The sequence below is a fragment of the Phasianus colchicus genome, chromosome 1 (genome assembly GCF_987193195.1).
Source record: "Phasianus colchicus chromosome 1, bPhaCol1.hap1.1, whole genome shotgun sequence".
Lineage (NCBI taxonomy): Eukaryota > Metazoa > Chordata > Aves > Galliformes > Phasianidae > Phasianus > Phasianus colchicus.
Genome location: NC_143436.1, coordinates 134,312,874 through 134,333,439, shown reverse-complemented (window position 1 = coordinate 134,333,439; position 20,566 = coordinate 134,312,874). Strand labels below are relative to the sequence as shown.

Here is a 20,566-nt window from a genome sequence, read left to right as displayed (position 1 = left end):
GTGCATGATTAAGTAATTGTACCGAAGTGCCTAACAAGTAAAACTTTTCCAAGAAAACACATTGTTCTCTGAGCAAAACCCTTTCCAAAGAGGGCTTGGTGATTTTTTTTTGCAATTGATATTATAAATAAATAATACCTCAATCTGTATGTCGCTTATTGCTGTTTGGAAACATAGCTAGCTCTCTATTCATAACAGGAAGAATTCTGTTGAAACCTTTCATCCTCCACTTTGAGGTCATTTTTATGTATCTGTGCTTCTTACCAGAAGGGAAGAAGACTCACAAGGCCTTTATAAGCAAATGTAAGTGGTTTCACGATGTGGATATGCAAATGAAAATATTCTCTGTCTGATACTTCCAGCCACTTTTTCATAACATCTAGATGCAGCACATCTCTGTCAGAAGGCAGACAAAATTGTTTGCTCAGATTTCCTGAAAGCTTTCACAGAACTCTCATGGGGAATGTACTTCCGTATGAAAAGGGGGAAAAGAGGCAGTGAAATACTGGTTCAGAACAGGGCAAGGGAGGATTCATGGCATATTGGGTGACTCCAGTTCTTTCAGGGCTGTGGAAGTAGGCAGTTATGGGAAAGGAAGAGTTTATGATAGGCCAGTATTGTTTTATGCTGTGCAAAGCCGTACTCAGGAGAGAGTCAGAGATCAGCTTCCTCCCATGTACATCAACAATGCAAAACAGGTCCAGGCTGAGATTTGTTGTTAGTACTTATTGTGGAGGCTCTAAAAAAGAGAAGGTGTGACTTTTTATCTCATTTTTGATCTATATACAGGCCGGGAGTCTGTTATAAAGAAATAATCAATGATGAATGCATGGCATCCATCACTACAGAGAATGGTATATTTCCTCCCATCTGCTCCAGTTACAGTGAAAGGCCTCCTTAGTCCTGAAGTGCAATCTCATATGTATGTGGACTTCTCCTGTATTCCATGAGGATCACAGTTGCACACTCACACATTTTTGTACTTCTCTTGCACACAGCCAGCCAAGTCCTGCATCTCTCTTTGCAGTAAAATAGCTTCTTTTTGAGGTTTGCACTTATGAGGAACCTGTAGCTACCCACGGCACTGCTAGGAACAGCAGAACAGGGCATGGAAGAGGTTTGAACTGATGACTTCAAGGTCATTTATTGTCTTTCCCTGGGTTGTCCTGTTTGTAGCCAGGAGTTCTACTTGATACTTATGGGGCTCTTCCAATTCAGGATATTTATCTATGCACCACATGCATACCAGTGCCAAGGGTATAGATCACAGAGGATGGGGTTTTCCAGGTTGAAGCTGCGGACACAAGTATGTAATTCCAAGCTACTGGTGGGCAGCTCTGTTTTGGCAGGACAGGCACCTTCCCCGACCCATGAAACACAGCTGAGTGGTAACTCCACACATCAGATTTCTCCCTGCACAAACCCCAAGACTTCACAGGGTTTCCTTTACACCTGAATTCCTCACATAGCTGCCCCTCATCAAACTAGGGCCTTCCTCAGGAAACAAGACTTTTTCCCATGTTCTTAAGGAACACCATATATCTTCTTTTCGAATGATACACCCAGGCGAGCTATAAATGGAGAGTAACTACCACATGCAAGAACAAAGGGTATTGCTGAGCAGCAATACATAATAAATTGGCCAGGGAAAGCACATCCCCTACCTTGGGTTTTGTTTTGCTTTGACTTAGCACAATTTTCACAAAATTTTGGCAATCATGCTGCTATTAGCTTTTGACGATGGCAGCCCTAGGAACTTGTTCAGCCCACAGCAAGAGCCCTTTATGTGCCTACTGATGTGTTGGTTCACAGACAGGCTGTGTGAGGCTGCTGATCTGAATAGCAATCAGATGCCAGCGTACGCCGGCTCTGTGCAAGAGCCATGGACATTAATAACGTCTCTGGGGAGTGGCTGCAGCTGTAATAAAAAAAAGATAGCTGCAGTGTTTGCACAGCTCTCCTCATTCATCCTGAGATGTAGTGAAGTGTGATAATAAGGACTTTACTGAATTTAACTGACAGGCCTGGGGGGGCATCTTTCATGAGTGGGAAAAAGAGGGAAAGAACATTTGTTTCAGCTGTACATAGGGGAATCACAGGTTTTTAAAAGTGGCTCTATGGTTTTTGTTACATTTCATATTTTTTCATATATGAAACAGCCACAAAATGGATGGTCCTTTCTAGATGTACAATCATAGAATCACAGAATCCTACACTATTTTGGGTTGCAGGGTACCTCAAAACCCTCCCAGCCCCAACCCCCTGCAATGGGCAGGGCTACCCCACACCAGCTTAGGCTGCCCAGGGCCCCATCCAACCTGGCCTTGAGCACCTCCGTAATCTAAGGGGTTTTGATTTGAAGCACCAGAGGGTCTCCTAACAGCACAGTTCGAAGTGCCTGAGCATTGATTTCAGGCAAAGTCACAATTTCCATGAACTGGGCACCATTAAGAGTTGTAGGCAGCTCTATGGTTCCCATCTCAGGAGAGCTTTTGGTAACAGCAAATGCAAGAAGAAGAGAAAATGCCTGCAGCCAACAGAAGTGCCTCGGTAATCAAGTGCAAGTGAGCTTATATGTGAATACAAATGTAAACAAGCACAGTGTCAAAAATTGGAAAATTAAGAGTTTTTGGCAGCTCTTTTTATGAGTTTCCGGCTAATTGATACTTTTTCAAACAATCTCTCTTTCTGGAGTCTTTCGATTATGGGAGAATATCATCTTTCACTTCAAATAGCAGTTGGGCTGCTCTTCTTGTTGGCTGAGTTTAAATGTCCCAAAGTGAAGACTTCAGGACTTGGAAACTGAGAGACAAATAAAAGGAGACTCACATTTATTAACTTCATAACTCTTTTGACTCTTCACTGACATGATGCTTTCAAGACTAGCATTGCAGTTTCATGAATTGTTCAGTTTTAGCACATCTGAGCACATTACACATGCTCAGTGTAAGGCTTTTCTTCACATAGCAAACATATGACAGGTGTATGGGTAGGAATAATCACACATGCGCATATTAATGCCTTTCTACAATTTCTGAAGATACTGGGAAGGCAGATGACAAAAAAGAAAGTCCCTAAGAATAAAAATGTCAGTGATTTCTTGTAGAGGTTGGTTGTTTCATGGTGTTTCCGTTTGTTTGTTTGTTTCTTCTTTAGACAAGCTGGGGCATAGCACAGGGCATGTCGTTAGCTTAAGCCCTCAAGTTGTCTTTGTGCAACTTACAGCATGGACTGGCGGGAGAAGAGGTGCACAAGCACTCCCGGGAAAGGGAAGCAGTTTGAGATGAAAATCATCACACTCATGAAGCCTCATAGAATCATGTAGGTTGGATAGAGCAAGTCCTAAACAGGCTGGAGTAGCACAGTACGGAGAATATTTAAGCTGTTGCAGAGAAGTGGCCAGCAGTGTGAAGGAGGTGTTTATCTGCCTGCATTCTGCCCTCTTGAGCCCCCATCTGTCCAGACCTGGGGGTCCCCAGTATAAGAAGAATGTGGAACTGTTGGAGCAGGTCCAGAGGAGGACCATTAAGATGATCAGAGGGCTGAAGCACCTCTCCTGTGAGGAAAGGTTGAGGGAACTGGGATTCTTTAGCTTGGAGAAGAGAAGGCTCTGGGAAAAGACCTCATTGCAGCCTTCCAGTTCTTGAAAGGAGCTTACAAGCAGGAGGGGGGGCAAATTTTACACTGTCAGTTAGGACAAGGGGGAATGGCTTTAAACTAAAAGGGCAGATTCAGGTCAGATGTTAGGAGGAAATTCTTCACTCAGAGGGCGGTGAGGTGCTGGCACAGCTGCCCAGAGAAGCTGTGGTGCCCCATCCCTGGAGGCTCCAAGCCAGGTTGGATGAGGCCCTGGGCAGCCTGAGCTGGTATGGGACAGCCCTGCCCATGGCAGGCGTTGAGGCTGGATGGACTGTGAGGTCCCTTCCTACCCAAACCATTCTCTGATTTTATGACTTCAAAACAGGGTGCCACAAAGCTGGAAGCAGATCCATCTACCTTTATTTCTTAATTCCCAGCTTAAGAATTAGTAACTCTGCCAGTCACGAGAGAGGGAGGTGCTTACTACAATTCTTTTTTTTCTGTTGGAAAAGAGCAAGACCTCCGAGCTAACATGGTGCCACTTTAATTTCAACAGATTGCCAGTGCCGTGTTCCTATTCAGTTCAGCGTACCTGTTCATTTGCTGGCCAGACGGTTGCCTTTGTGCTGTTGTAGCAGTGGAGGCATCTGTCAGTCCTTCAATATGTGCTTTAGGCCTGGCTTATATATGTTGAACTGATTAATTAATCTCTGTGCAGCAACTGGGAAATGTAAAGTGCTACATAAAAGATAAGTATTACTATTACTAAATCTGTACTTGACGAGTGTGACTTGACATAAAGTGGCAGGTTTTATCTTACTCATTGCTTCTATCTGAAAGAGGCCATTGAGAGCAAATTTCTCGAGCATAATTTATTCTATAGACATAGTGGGATAAGTGGTGCACATGAGCAACTTATGCTGCATGTTCAATGTTCACTTTGCCTGCAGAAGATACGATCATTTTTCTCACAAGTTGCCCTGCTACCTTTGACTCAGAGCCTTGCACGCAAGACATGGCAGGATGGGATGTCATATGGGCAAGCGATGCTCCCTGGGGAAATTTGAACTAATGAACTTGTCTCGCCATACGGTTTCTGAGCCCTCAGCAGCACGTGGAGGGGGGATTGGTAAAGCAGTCGACAGATTGTAATGTGTGATGGGAGAGTGGTGACACTCAGGGTTCACAGGGCAAAGATGCTGGAGAAGGTGGAAGGAGACCCGCAGTGCTGGAGTGCAGTCTGGTGGAACCACAGGGAAGCCCTGTCTGCTGCTTGACCACCTTTCATCTCTTTCTCATCAGGAGATGGCCTTCCTCAGCTTGGTGTCATGTAGACAGCACATAGGCTCCATGGCTCCCCATGCAGTCATCAGGGTTGAGTTGGGAGAAATATTTTCCTTCAGAGCACAATTTGTAAAACTTAAATTCCAGATTGCATGCATGTCTCTGTAAGACAATGCATCACTCCGCCATGCTGAGGGTAGCTGGGAAGAAACACGACTGGTAAATACATAAATTAAATAATATTTACATTTTCTGTGTTTGCTGAGAACCTCGCAGTATAGGGAGTTAATCCTCACTATTCTCTCTGGGCCCAGTAGTACTATAAATAATTAATAATAATAATAGTAAAGAGCTTTGAAAATGGAGGACTCTGAAAGTGGCTCACGCTGATATTTTTATAATAGGGGCATGGAATATTTGTGATCTAATGGCTACTAAATGCTTTCAGATGATTTAAGACTACAAAGCCAACATGAACACATATTCAGTAAGTTGTATCTGTGTTGTTCCAGCATGAAAGTGGGTCAGGATCCTGTTCTTGGATAAACACCCATCGCTCTGCATTAAGTAGGTCAGACCTTATCCAACAGCTCAGCATGGTTCGGACCTGAACTTGTGCAAAACTGTACTTAATTTGTCACTATTTAAATAAGTGAAACACAAAAGTCAATGGGAAGATGACCTGATTCATTTTAATGGGAAAAGGCAGGAAGGGTGAGTGTTCCTTCTGCTAGTGTTAAATCCCTGCTGTGAGTAGCAGATACCCAGCTATGCCCAAAGAGAGATGAGTCAGTGATGCCGCACGACCTGAACTCTTCCCCTTCCTGCCTTCCCAGTGAAGTCTAGCACCTCAGTGTCTCACTTAATGTCTTTGAATTTGGGCTTAAAAAAAAAAAAAAAGAATTCTTTTCTCCTCTGCTGCTGGCTTCTCTTTTTTTTTCAGCCTTTCGCCTTTCTTGACATCTCTTTGCAAAAGAATGAAGGATCCAGCCACAGTGTTTGTACACAGAGAAACTGCTCACATAAGCACAACCTCTGGCTCCTGCCCTCGCCCTGTTTTTTTCAGTCCCCGTAGCCACAGGCTAACACGTGTTTGGCTGTGCAGTGTATGCTGGAAGGTGTAAATCCACCTGGTTAGTGGTTTAAACACCACTTTCTTAGCCAGTCAGGTGAAGCAGGGCTCTGCTTAGTATCAAGCTCCCTCCCCTAACAGATGCGGTATTTTGTTTCAGCCTTCAAAGATTTATTTCCCTGGTGTTCTTTCTGGTCATTCCTTTTCCTCATCTTCCAGGGTTTCCCAAAACTATATAAAAAAAAATACTTCACTTTTAAAGGGTTTTAAGTTAATAAACAATAAATCCAGCTATTGTGGGGTAATGTGTCATAGCCTAAGGAAAAGAGAAAGGTCAAAAGCAAACCTCAGACACAAAATATGTGGTTTCCTTGAAAAGCCTCAAATGTAATGGGGAAAATTTTTCTCCTTATGCCAAGCAGGGTTTCTGGACAAGCTCCTGAGCACCAGTTTCATCTAGATCTGTTGCAAAGTACCCAAACCTCACTTAAAAAATTTAACTTGTCCTTTGAATCCACAGGAAAAACAAAAGTAAAGGAACCCTTTTATTCTTATTCAAATCTTCAAAGAGATGGCGAGGAAGAGCAAAGAAGAAGGGAATCTGCTTCTGGCATCAGTCTGACATGCTACAAGTCACCATATTCCATAAAACCTTTCTCTTGTATTAGCTCGTTTGGTTATCATGCTAGATGCCATCAGCAATGCTACATGGGATTTGCTTGTCAAAGCTGGTTTTAAGAGGGAAAACTGGAAAGAACTTTTGTGTGATCTGAAAATATGTGATACACCAGAAACCCTATCATGCTGTGAAGATGGTGACCTGGGGTGCCTTTAGGGCCTTAGGTGATGAACATAGAAAGAATGCTGGTTTTAACTTCGTTAAGGTAAAAGACAAGTCAGGGCCTTAAGAAAATGACAACCGGTACCCTCATTACACTCAGTCGTGAGCCTGATCCTGGAGCTTGTGTCACAGTCTGACATGAAACTCATTGACTCCACTAAATTTTAGGAGAAACTCCTGGTATAAACCTTGAATTTCCTCAGAAAGAAACAACAGAGGTGGCTCCAAGCTCCTTAGCCACCAAGGACTGCATGTTAGCCCCATGAGGGGTACATTTGGCCACACCACTTCTTTAGCAGGGAGAGATGGGGAAACATGAGATGGAGGACACAGGGTGGCTGTGTTTTTTTAGGAAAGTTGTTCCACTTTTTATTACAAAATTTTTTATGCTCCATGTGAATATATTACTAGCCCTCTCTTTGCAATGAGCTGTAACTGTGTGCCTGTGCACTACGGTGCTGCAATGGAGAGTTATTGGATTCAGTATCAAACTGTGTGATATAAAATTATTGAGTAGTCTTTCTTGTTGAAATAACTCTTTGGTGTCTCTTACGTTCTGTTATTGGACCTCTTCCATTCATTTCTGTGTAGTCCTGCATTTGGAAGTAATTTGTGTCTTGGAACAGCAACCTGAAATTATTGGCCAGCATTGCCTGTAACGTAATGAGTGCTAGACATTTGTAAGCTTAGCGGGCTTGTCAGGAGAATATCAACTTCCGCTCCTCATGCTATTACCAAAGGTGTTCTGGCTGACCCTATGGTTGCCCTAGAGTTTTAGTCATCTAGAAGTTTTGGCTTCAAAATCAATACAAGCTTCAGTTATGCTGATATATCCTAAGCAGTAATAGAAAGAGTGGTCTCCACATCCGTCTAATGTTGGAGGCAATGTTATTGAACAGCTGACAAAGCAGACAGGAGCTCAGCTGGCTTGGGCAAGCTCTACTGCAATGGGCTTTTGAGACTCCTGGAGCACATTCAGTTGTTGTGCATCTTTTGCGGTCTGCAGCGTGGATGAAGTGAGTGTGAAGAGGATGGAGGAAGGAAGTGAGGACAAAAATTCCACCTTCTTGAGAAGCTGTGCTTAATAGTGCTGGCGTGGAACTCTATAGACAGCGTGGCTGTGTACATGGCATGTAGCTACTGTTATGGTAGACACTGGAAAGAGTCTGTTTAGAGGGGGAGTTTTGCACCATGCTTTGAGACTGCTGTGATGGGAAGTGAGAAAAAGAGGATCCAATGTAATTCATGCTGTATGTACATGTGCACACGTTCTTATTTGGGAGTGAAAGGAGCTGTGCCATGGGTTCAAGTGCTTACTGAGAGGAGAATAAGTGAAGGATTCAAGCATGATACCCTGCTATTGCTGGGCAGCTTCCAGTGGAAGTGTACGTTGTGGAAGTTACCCATTGTGGCTGTAAGCTATTTGGACACCACATACCAAAACAAAAAGGAAACAAATGCTTTCAGAATCTGACAATTGATTCACTTTTCCAGCATGGTTTATTCAAACTAAACAAATATGCTTCTCTTTCTAGAGAAATCTGCTTTTTGTATTCACTGCTTGTAAGGCACTTGATGCACACCACCAAGCCACGTTATGTGAGAAGGGAAATGTTAACACAGAAACAGACTGGGCATTGCTTTGTTATAGTTCTCTAAAGGCATAATAGTCATTCACCTACTAATAGAATAGCTATTGACTTGCTGGTGTTTTTGAGTAGCATGTCCGAATGCTGTCAGCAAAGATTTAGCTCCCAGCTGGGCTCTGTTTCTTCTCCCGGACGGATGATGGCATTGTAGCCCTGCTATATTCTGTAAACCCCGTGAAGGTACTCCCAGAGCGAGATCTTGATTTGATTGTGCTATGCACGCTTTAGCAGCTTAAGATTTTGCCTTTTGCTTTTCATGTCTTCAGTGAAACAGATGAATGTTATAATAGCAGTACTTTCTAAAAGGAAGACATGAAATTCCTACATTTATAATAAAAAAGTGTTACAAACCTCATTGTAATTCAGACTTGAACTGTTCACCCTGTGCACGTCCAGAAACTCATTCTCTAATACTAGATGCAATGATCTCTGGAGGGAAGTTTTCCATCTGTTTCCTTATGATGTTAAGCTGTTAGTGCTGTTCATTATTTATTACATCTACTGGTGTATGTTAAACTATGATTTTCTTCTTGTCTCGTATTAAGTATTCCACTTGGTTGGTGTAAAAAACCCCTAGGATTTGCATATTACACATTGAAATTTAGCATATTTGGGGTGGGGGGAGATAGGGGGTTGTAATTGTTCCCAAGCTGCTTTTGTGCTGGCAGATAATTTATATTTAATTCAGTGATACAGAGCTAAATTAACCACTTAAGATGGAGATAAATATAGACGTGCTATATATAGGTGGAATCTGCCACCATACTCAGATGGAAGAGCATTATCTGTGCTTGATTTCAGTGGGACTACTGCAAGATGAGCTGCTTCTCAGTATGACCAAGGTAGGCAGAATTTGGCTCATCATGAGTGTAGACTTCATGTATATGAATGAAAGTGCATATGTGCGAGAAAGGTCTATTTAAAATATAAACATGCCGTTATTGATGTGTGTATTAAGAGAAAGCACACATGCATATGGCTCATTATGTGTATTTTCATATCCTCTCTTACTGGAAGATGTGGTGGACCCGGTGGTTATTTTGTTCTCAATAAAATAAATGGCTAATTCTCTCTTTGGATGTGGAATGGTTCAGCCTGATACACCGTTCCTTCACAGAAATTGTTACCTTTTCCTGGAAATAGAATTCTTGTCGAGTTCATCCTATTTCATCACTGGTTGCATTAAATACTAACAACACTTCAGGTGTCACAACATAGCTGGAGGGATAGCATTCGTGTTATTATTTGCAATTATTGTATCAGGAACAAATCCTTACATTCAGCATGTTGCTCTCAGAAATGTCTTAGAAGATGCACAGAAATAAGATTAGTATCTTATTACACTGTAATTAAAGTATCAATTTTAGCTGTGAAACATTATCTAGATCAACCATTGAGGTTACTGTTAACAGTATGCCTTTGGAATAAATATATGTGTTTCCAAACTGCATAATGGGAAGTTTTAGCGTATCATTCTCACATGTAGTGTCTTTTGATGTGATGGAGAATTGTAGATGAACTGAAATGTTCACTTTCCTGTCATGTAGCTGGTTCTTTATCATAATATAGATGTTATTAAGATAAAATCTGTCTCTCCATATTGTAGTATTATAAAACTCAGAATTAGAAATGCTTTATCATTTCTGAAGAACAAAGGCTGTGACTACTTTAAGCAATATCAAAGTCAGACTACCTTTATCAGAGGAGAACGTGAAGGAAATCACCAGTATTTGCCAAAGTCTAAGTTAATTCTTGTCAGACTTAACACAGGATGTTTGTGATTACCAAGCAAAATAATCACTGAGAGATAAAACAAATAAGCTTTCCCTGTGCTTTTTTAGCACTTCTCTTTAAGTGATTGCAGAATTATCTACCTGGGAACAAGATTGTTTGATTGCACATCTGCTCTTCTGACTTCCAAGTCTGATCTCACCTGGAGTGAATCAATACTGCTTTGACAATTCAGTGGACCTGTGTTGACCTACACCTACTAACATGTATTTGTAAGATATGGGAAATATAATAGTATTATTAGGTTGCTTCTGGCACCAGAAAAAGTCCTGCTTTGCCCCCTGTGAAGATCATTGCTAGAAGACCGAATCCATTAGATCCATACTGGGGAGAAAGTTTAGATGCAATTAGTGATTGATTGCAATCCAACTTCTCACAGTGGCATCATCCAGTAATTTTTGGAAAAAGGACCTGAGATAGTGTTGTTAGTCCCCGAGACTCTGTTGCACTCTGCAAAACCTATCCTCTACACTGCAGCTCTGGAGATCATCTCTGGAAGATGTCTCTTAAAGAGACCAGCTTTTCTCCATACTCCAGCACTGTATGCTTTTCAGAGAGTTTTAAAGGGAAGTTGTGGTATTAAATGTACAGGAAGGTGGTGAAGTCAAACAGTGAAAAGCCAGGAAATGTCAGCACTGGGGTTAGGTATGCAGCCACTGAAGAACCATGAGTACCATATGAGTCACTTCTTATGATCTGTGAGGAAGGCATTGCAATCCTTGTCTACTCTGTTGAAGTCTTGAACTTTACAGACTGTCTTTCAAGCTATGAGCTTGGTGCACTGTACACATTTAGAGAGAGAGGTAAATTTTATTACCTATTAAACAGATGAATATTGATGTCCACAATTACTGGAGGGATTATATAATAAAATAAGGACTATATAAAATGATTTTTAAGATGCACTTTCACAATAGAAGTACATCTATTGAGCCTCACAGTGTTTGTCGTAAAACCTTTCAGAATATTTGCTGTCAGGAAATGACATATTAAAGTGAGGAGGCTGCTTTCCTGTTGCCAACAGAGGTTACCAAAATAACTAGTGGCAGTTCCTGCATGTTGCCCTGTGTTGCACTGGAGATGGAAGCAATGTGCCCTAACCACAAATCAAATGATTTTAATATTCATAGAGTCGTAGAATCATTTGACTTGAAAGGGGCCTTTAAAGGTCATCAAGTCTAACTCCCCCGCAATAAACAGGGGCACCCACTGATCAGATTGCTCAGAGCCCTGTCCAGCCTGACCTTGGGTGTCTCCCAGGACAGGACATCCAACAGCTTGCTGGGCAACCTGTGCCAATGCCTCACTACCCTTATGGCAAAAAACCCTTATTGTAAAAGCAAAATATTGGGATGCTGGAAATAATTAGTTGGAATGGATTCCTAGCAATCAATATTTATTTTTTTACTTTTTTAATGTCACATTTTCATTATTTTGAACTACTCACTCCAAACATTATCTTCCATGATTGAGTAACATTGTAAAAACCACTGTTCTGCTCAAAGAAAGAATGAGAAAAAAAAAATGGAAGAAAAAAAGGGAGAGAAAAAGGAGGAAAGAATACTACCATTTATTGTTTTGAATATGTATAATGAATGGAATATATAGTCCAAAATGTTCCCCAAAAATTAGTTCTCTGAGTGATTCCAGTGAAAACAAAATTTGATCAACTCTCCTAGTTTGCAATGCTTCATTATATACCATTATGTTGGAGAACTGAGCACTTGCTGGCAGCAGCTTAATGGATCTCAAATAATATTGTTCAGCCTCCTGCAAGGGTGCAGCCATCTCCCACTTCCAATTAAATATCCAGCCACGTTACCACGTTTGTGGACAGGATGCCCTGGCTTCCTCAGCCCGAAGATGCTGAACTGGAATGAGAGGCTCCTCGCACCTTCCCAGGGAAGGACAACAGAGTTTAGAGTTTGCCAAGTATATACTTGTGCATATATAGAAAAGTATATTTATTTTATCTTACTAAATACACTTTTAGCAAACAGATTGCACCAGTAAGATAGTAACATTCTGAAAGGCAACTAACATGGCGCTTATGTTCTAAATGCTTATTTTCAGTCACTTTTAACTTTCTGAGAAAAGTAGCTTTTGCACTGATTTATCATGCTCCACCTGGGACCAGACATGATCATTTTACAGACGAAAGCGAAGTTTTATTAACATCCATCCAGTCATTTAGCCAATTCAGAGTTGTCTGACTGAGAAAAAGCCATTTTCACTTTTAAATCCATCACATAAATTCTGAGGACTGAGAGACAGCTCCTGCCTCATTTTGTTTCAAAGAAAATTCCTGTTTCACATGGGTCAAGCGTGGTCTTTAGCTTCCTACTTTCTGAAGAATCATAGAATCAGAGAACACTGAGGTTGGAAGAGATCATCTGGTCCAACCAGCATCCCACCCCCACCATGCCCACTGTCCTCGTCCCTCAGTGCCACATCCACACGGTTCTGGAACACCTCCAGGGGCGGTGACTGCACCACCTCCCTGGGCAGCCTGTGCCAATGCACCACCACTCTTTCTGAGAAGAAATTTTTCCTAATATCCAACCTGAACCTTCCCCAAAGAAATAGTGAATTTAGAAATAAGGAAATAGCACGTGAGTGCTCACATGCTTGTGCGTGTGTATATATGGACCAGTTTTAGTAACAAATTTGCACAGGCAAGCAAGTTCTAAACATGGGTCCCAATTATGGAAAGGATCACAGACACGTGCCAGGCTTTAATCTGCTCGCCAGAACTGCCCACACACAGAAAGTCAGGCACAAGCTTAAGTCTGTGCTAAAATGGAGTCCTGGTAACTTAAAAGAAGGGAGATATTAATTATGAGGGTTGACAAATCTCCTTAGCTTTTTGACTGTTACCTGCACAGCGGTTGATAAAATGTTCAAGCTAATGGTATAAAGAAGTCAAATAATGATATTGCAGTCTTACGGGTTTATCCTGGGATTAATAAATTATGGGAGTCCGCAGTGAGTTGTGTTTGAAGGGATAGCAGCTGGATTCTTGAAAACAGATGGCCTTCCTTGTCTAAGTAGGCTTGATCTTGTCTAATCTTAAAAGCTAAGCAGGTTTGGGTCTGAAAGATCCACCAGAGAATATCTGATGCTCTAGGTTGTTGCTTTTCTACAGCAGCAATTGCTGCTCTTAATGTGATGGGAAATTTAATGAGAATTTTGTAAAAATAAATAAATAAATGCAAAAATTATAACCCGATTTTATATTTTTCACGTTTTTCCTGGCAGCGTATTGCTAAAAATTCGCTGTGTTCTCAGGATGGTAGAAATTTAATACAAGCTTGTTTTGCCTTAGTATATAATGCTTTGTTCAAATGGCAAAAAAATCACCAGCCTGCTGTTGTGACCTGTAGCACAAGCTTTGAGAATGATTGCCCATGAATTGGAGAAATTTGAAAGCAACTTAAAAAAAAGTACCCTCTATATTTACAGTATTTGCTGTTTCGTGAGCAGCATTTTGGTTGTAGCTTTTCAGTTTGTTTATTGGTTTGAAAGTACTTTTCTTATAGATTTGCTTAACAACTTGAGCATTTTAACAAACTGTGGCATGATTCAATCTTGATTGCTTAACACCATGAGAGTCTCATATCTACCTATTTGTGCTTGTAACTGAGCTAGGTATCACCACAGGAGGCTGCAAGGCTCTGTACAGCTTGTTCCTTGTATTCCAAGGGAACCAAGAGGAGACCACATCCCTCCTGAGTGCTCTGTGGGTTGGGAGGCTCTTGTCAGACAAAACCTCACTTGGTGATTGGATTTCCAAGGAACACATTTTCAGCTTATTATTTTGTATTATTATTATCATTATTATTATTATTATTATTATTTTTTGTGGGAAATTGGCAGCTACTGAACCAATGGCACTCAATTTTCTGAAAAACCAATGGCACCAGTGAAGGTTTAGCCTTTGGCTTTGGTGAGAGAAGCCTTATGCCCTCAGGTAAATGGGGAGAGTTGATAGGCAGAGTCATTGGCCCTGGGGGTGTTCAAGAACTCTGTGGATGTGGCACGGGGGGACATGGACAGTGGGCATGGTGGGGGTGGGCTGGTATTTGGACTGGATCTGAAAGTTCTGTTCCAACCCTGATGACTCTGTGATTCTAGGACTGTAGCTGGCTGCCACTGGGTGCTGATTGCCCTCACAGTGCCATTGCTCACATGACAAGCACTGGTGTTTAGGAACAATCAGATTAATTAGTCTGTCAGCATGGAGGGGTCTGGTTTATAGCCACTTGACTATTTGTTATGGTGCTTTTTCCCTGAGCACTGTTAACAACATACAAATGCTGGGAAATCACACTGTTCATGAATCAAGTGAATATGGAGAGAATAATTGTCACTTCCCTAAGATGCAACAATCCCAAATGCTTTATATAAGCATCTACGATTAGAAAAATGCTGTTCCTTTCTAGTAATTTATTTTATATCGTACTACATGCTAGTCAGTGTGGTAAAGACCTATATCAATTATAGCATTTCATTACCCAGTAGCACAAAACATAATGTTGTGTAGTAGTTTGCTTGCACACAAATAGGCAACTCTAACTCAGACAGAAAAACTCCTCTTAGGAATGCACAGTTAAGTTATATCAAACGTCCCATACGGTTGCAGCCAAAAGATGAATGTTTATGAAATCCAGTAGAGCAAAATTAATAAATTCTACGTCAGCCAGGCTTCAACAGCAGAAAATTTTGCAACGAGCCTAAAATCTTGTAAATGCTAATTGAATGCATGTCAGATAATTTCTGATGGCAGAGTAACCTTTGTCTTACAATATTTTCATAATGAACTCTTCAAAAAGAGGGGCTTACACACAAGGCACTTATAGTTACATGGATGCTTTTCCCAAAGTACATATGTGCCTACAGATGCACATGTACAGCACACAAGGGCATGTGATTGCTTTCTCACTGTCTGCAGTGTCCTTTGTAACCCATTTGTCCTACAGAGTCAGTTGTACCCCTGTTTTCTAGGAGCTGTCTCTACACAGATGATGATAACAGCCAGTAATGGTTTGCAGGATCTCACATCACTCGCCTTTATTTTTTATTGATCTGATGGAAGTAGCTTTCACCAACAAATTTTGACTTGATGAGATAAAGAAAAAAAATCCTAAAAAGTAAAACCTTTAGTAACTTACTTACTTTTCGTCTTTGTGGAAATGATCAGTAATAAAGAGCAAGAAAAGTTATGGCTAATTACTAAACTGTCATCTGCTTACCTCATTATTTCATGAAGACTCCTTTTAATAAAATCTTCAAGTCATCACAGGAGAAAAACAATTCCAAAAGAAAAGCTACTTAGAGTATCCTCAACTTGAATGACTGGGGAGGGTGAGGGAGAGAGAGGGAGAAATGAGTTGGAAGCCTGCAGGTTTGTCAGCCCCGACTCAGGTGCCCAGACGTGGTTACTGGCACTGTGTGGCACAGCATCAACAAGTGTGCTTGCTGCTTCCCCAGAGGGAGACCTTGAAATACCCGTTTGTGTACTGGTGGAGTGAGCAAATATTAAAATTGACACATCGTAAGAGGGTTTTCTCAGCTGCACTGAATAAAAGCAAAAAAAAAACCCTGAAGCTTTGTCAGATTGAATAAACCACGAGGATGAAGGGAGCAAAGTGATAAAGAACTAGATCCAAGCTACAGAAGCAAGTATGAAAACACTTTGAAATAAAACAGTGGATGGGGTTTCAGGTCAGCCATCCAGTTTGTTTGAACTATGTTTTTGAATGAATGTGTGATCTTACGAATACAGCTTCCACACTGGAAAATTGTCTATCTGTGCGCTGGGTGGTGGTGGTGATGTTGAAGTGCAAATGGGTATGGAGAAATGTTTGGAAAATCAGATGTAGTTATAAGGAGGACATCTATTTCCGACAACAACAACAAAAAAATCAAGTTATTGGTCTTCAGAATAGAGTCTTGTTCATTTACTTTAGGAGGGGACTTATATGTACACATATGTTTCAATTTGTCCTATATTTTACTATTCAACTCATTTTAAGTATTGTAAGCCAGCATAAATAAAAATATGTTTTCACTGCCTTATTTAATTGCTTAGTGTTTCAACCAGAAGCTCTAATACATTTCCCATACCAAATGGTAGGGAAGCATAATGTAGAACAGTTATATTTTCATGGTCTCTCTCTGTGTACAGCTACCTCATAGATTAATTATCTTCCAAGACTTAATTTTCATAAGAATCCACAACTTCCAAAATTATATAGCCAGGGAAGTTAGTAAATTTTTTCATTTAAATGGCAAAAAGTAGTTTTCCTATAGCCAACACTACAAACTGTCAAATCCTTGTTATTTAAGAACAAGAAAACTTACAATATTATTATTTTGTTTTTGTTGCTCAAGTAATTCTACTGTAGGTCTTCGAGATATAAATTTGACCTGATGACTCCCTTCTCTGGCTAATTAACACTGGATTCCCAAATGTGCTTTAGTATTGTAATGGCTCAACTTGCACACTGAGCTTAAGAATATATTATTCTCTTAATTCTTTGACTTCATTAAGAAACTCAGCACTGAGCATCGTTTTTCTTTGCTGAAGAGGCAGGTAAATTCTGGAGTCTTGCTCCATTTTGATGGATTCACAGCCCAAAATGCACACAAAAACCCAATGGACTTCACCCATTTAGGCTATATTCATTGTTGTGATATTTAACTACAGAACGAATTTATTTCAGTTTTCCTTTCTCTGTTTGTCTTTCCCAAACACTTTCTTCCCTTCACACACAGTAAATCTTGCTATATTTTACTAGTGACAAACTCAACCAAGGAAAGCATTTTGTTCAGAAATCATCTGAATTTCTAAGGTAACCTGACTGGTCGGGCTGTGGGCACGGTGCTCGAGGGTTACCACACAACCAAAGGTCATAGCAAGAGCTGCTGTCCTTAACCACACTGCTCAACAACACAGGAAAAAAGAGGGCAAGTTGTCAGGCTCTCTCAAGGTTCTCAAGCCCGTCGTCCACTTTTCCACGGACAGGTGTTCAGTGCAGAGAACCCCGTTTCCCCATCAGCCTTGGTTTTGTTTTGATTTGGGTCATTCTGGTATGTTTGAGTCAATTCCATGTATTTGGGCCAGCAAGTTTTTGAAGTACTATTTTGATGCAATAGAGCTGTGCATAGAGTCCTGATTAGAATATGCCAAAGTGTCACTGGAGAGACCTCTCTAGGCCCATTTCTGCTCATGTTATTCAAACAAGCAATGATAATGAAGGAGATTCTTCAAAGGTGACAAGAGACCTTAAAGTGATGTTTCCTTCACAGTGTTCCTTGGAGTTATTATTGTCTCCACCTACACTAATTCACTTTCATGGAGCCTGACCCAGAAAAGAACTAGCCCAAGTTTCATCTGACGCCATCCTCAAAATTAGTAAAAATGAGAGAAGAATAACCAGAGGCTATTTTCTAGTGTGTACCTTCACTCGGAAAAGGCATTTCAATTTTTTTTTTTTCCATATAACTCTGCCTGGTACTTTTCCAGATGTAAGTTTTAATTCTGCTCTTTGACAAAAAAGCATAGTACTGTAATATCTGGGTACACAAATTGTAAGGCAGAATGAACACATTCAGTAATCTTTACTTGGTCTTTACACAAAGGTCTTTGTTAAAATGTCAATAAGGCCATTTCAAAAGAACCCACTGAGAGATTGGGTCAAGTTAAGGTATTTTGGCAACCACAAAATAGAACAGTACTAGGAAGGCTCAGAAAAGGCTGCTGAAGCTTGACAACCAGCAAGATGTTGTGTAGGTGTGTTTGTGAAAGAGAGAAGTACGCAAGAAGTGCCCAAGGAAGGCTTCCTTGCCTGGAACTGAAAGCAGATTTGAAACTGTGTGGGGCTGACAGACTGAGCAGGATCCAAAACGCAGTCTTCATAAGCCTGGAAAAGCATTCGCCTTGCTTATTGAGTCACATTTTTTTCTCATCTCCTGGTTCCTTCCTGTGTCCACCTGTAAGACTGAAGCTTTACACCCTCACTTCATCGCTAGGATAGGAACCTGAAAATCCTCATCACTCACTACTATGTTTCTTCTGCCTGGCTGCAATGAGTGGTCACAATATCACTGCCTACCTGTACTCTTGGATTATGGCTGCTGCAGGAAATAAATGCTCTGTGTACATCGCTTAAACTAAATCAGAATCAAAGCAATTTTTTGATTTATTAACAACACCTAAATAATGAGCAATCAGTGAACAATATGTAGAGGATCAATATGAGCAATACAACAACCACAACACTAGGCTTTCCCACCCGGGACAGAGCAGTTACATGGCTTCAAGCACTCAGGCAGCTCCTTTGAAACCAGATGTTTTGCAACGTCAAGACCACCAAAAATTGTTTTTCAAGTGATTTGCTTCTAGCTCAAATACATTAATTAGTTTTGTGAAATGTTATAGCTTTGTAATAACTCTATTATTATTATAAAGGTATGCAGAGGTGCCTAGAACTGAAATACAGAATTGAATCCAGATATGGAAGCAGAACTTCTAAGGGTGCAATCAGCTCTCTTTAGGCGTGGTCCTAACTCACAGTTCCTCTTTCTGGTTTCAGTCCCTTTAAAATGCACATGCTCAAACCAGGTTTTGATGGACTGGATCCTATCTCATGGAAATGTCTCAAGGCATGTTTTGTGAGTCTGATGTGTCCAGCATGGACATATCTCAGGATCCTGAGAAAATGCTTTCATTTTTGGAGAGGGTGAGTAGGGTTGCTCTGGAACTGAGTAACTTCTGCGAGGCGAAGGGCCAAGAGATGCAAGTGGCAGAGGGAAACATCTGGAGGTTGGTGGCCCTGCCTGTGCCAGGGGGATTTGAACTTGATGATCTTTGGGGGTTGCTTCCAACTCATGCCATTCTATGATTCTGTGACATTGAGAATGTATTTTCTTTCATCTTTTATGCAAAGCCAATGCATGGAATAGAGCGACATGTCTTCATTTCTTTCTGTATATTGGCATAATACCTCTTTACCCTTCCTTTTTGTAGTCACTTTCTCCTAGTTATGATGAATACAGTACAAACAGCACAAGCATAATAAATTGGTTCTTAATTTCCTTCTAGCTGATCTTGAATTTGGCTGGTGGCTATAAGTGAAGTAAATGTACTAGAACGATATATGGTAGGGTTTGAAAATAAGGATCTGATTGTCACAGCCAAATAGTCATTATGAGTGTTAATCACCAAAACTGAATTCCAGAGTATACTTAACTGCACACCTGTCTGACATCTGGAAAATTGAACTAATCCATTTTATGAAAGGAACTCCAACTTGGAAATCACATTTGCGCTTGGCAGTGTTATGCTTACTATTGTTACAAATAGCCCTGAAGATGATTAGAATGGAAAGGAAATGAAGGCAATCTCCTTTGTTTTTCAGGCTGTGTGCTTTGTGAGTTTGACAGCATTTGGAGGGAGTTATTTCCTTGTTTTATCCACGCCTGGCTCACAAGCTGCACTGAGGGGGCTCGTGCATGACTTGCCCCAGCCTCTGTAAGCTTTTGGGAAGCTGGTGGTGCAGAAGGCTTGGGGCAGGACTGGGGCGAATCCCATCCTGCACTGCCCTTCCCATTGCCCTCAAGGGACTGCAGCAAACCAGGAATGCTTCATGCTGTTCGTTTAGAAAGCACTGAAAAACTCCCTTGGAAGGTTTTGCTGGATTAAAATGGGCAATTTATTAGTGGCACTCTTCCAAAACTTTCAAAATCTTCGGTTGAATTTGTGTAGCTATCTTGAACAAAGAAAGGAGAAACTCATTTCAGCATCACCTTGAGCTTCTCAGGACCCCCTTGAGTCCACCAGCAGCGCAACACAGATTTTGCTGGCAAATGGTACAAATAGTGCCCCGAGCTCAATGTGCCAGAGATTAAACAAGCATATTCATCTTAATGTGAATCTGCCTCATATCAGCTGCTTTTTTCTTTTTTTTTTTATAACTGCTCATTCATCTATCTATTAGCACAACAGGATATCTTTTATCAATGGAAGCGGCGGTTATTATAACAAAGTGTCGTATTTTCTTTCTGAAGAAAACCTAGAGAATCTTAGGGCTGATGTATTTCTTCCATATGTCTTAGTTGTTTTGTCGTAACAGCAGCGGCTTAAAAAATTACACACTACAAAAACCAAATGAGGAAGCTGGTTTTAAATTTGGATTTTTTCGTCCTCTCGTAACGTGTGATTGAAAGTTTGTGAAGTACTCAGTGTGGTTTATAAAACCCTGTCAAGTGCTTGTAACTTTGGCAAAGAAAGACTTATTAATACACAGTTTTTAATGTGAAATTACCATATTTTCAGTTAGCAAGCGA

The 20,566-nt window shown here is 40.9% G+C and overlaps 1 long non-coding RNA gene across 1 annotated transcript; it reads left to right on the top strand.

Annotated features, from left to right (window-relative positions):
• The first annotated feature begins 18,871 nt into the window (after positions 1 to 18,871).
• LOC149920043 (uncharacterized) lies at positions 18,872 to 19,906 on the top strand. The gene is made up of 2 exons (XR_016464159.1): positions 18,872 to 18,960; positions 19,639 to 19,906. It is a non-coding gene; the product is annotated as an uncharacterized LOC149920043 (long non-coding RNA).
• The last annotated feature ends 660 nt before the right edge of the window (positions 19,907 to 20,566 follow it).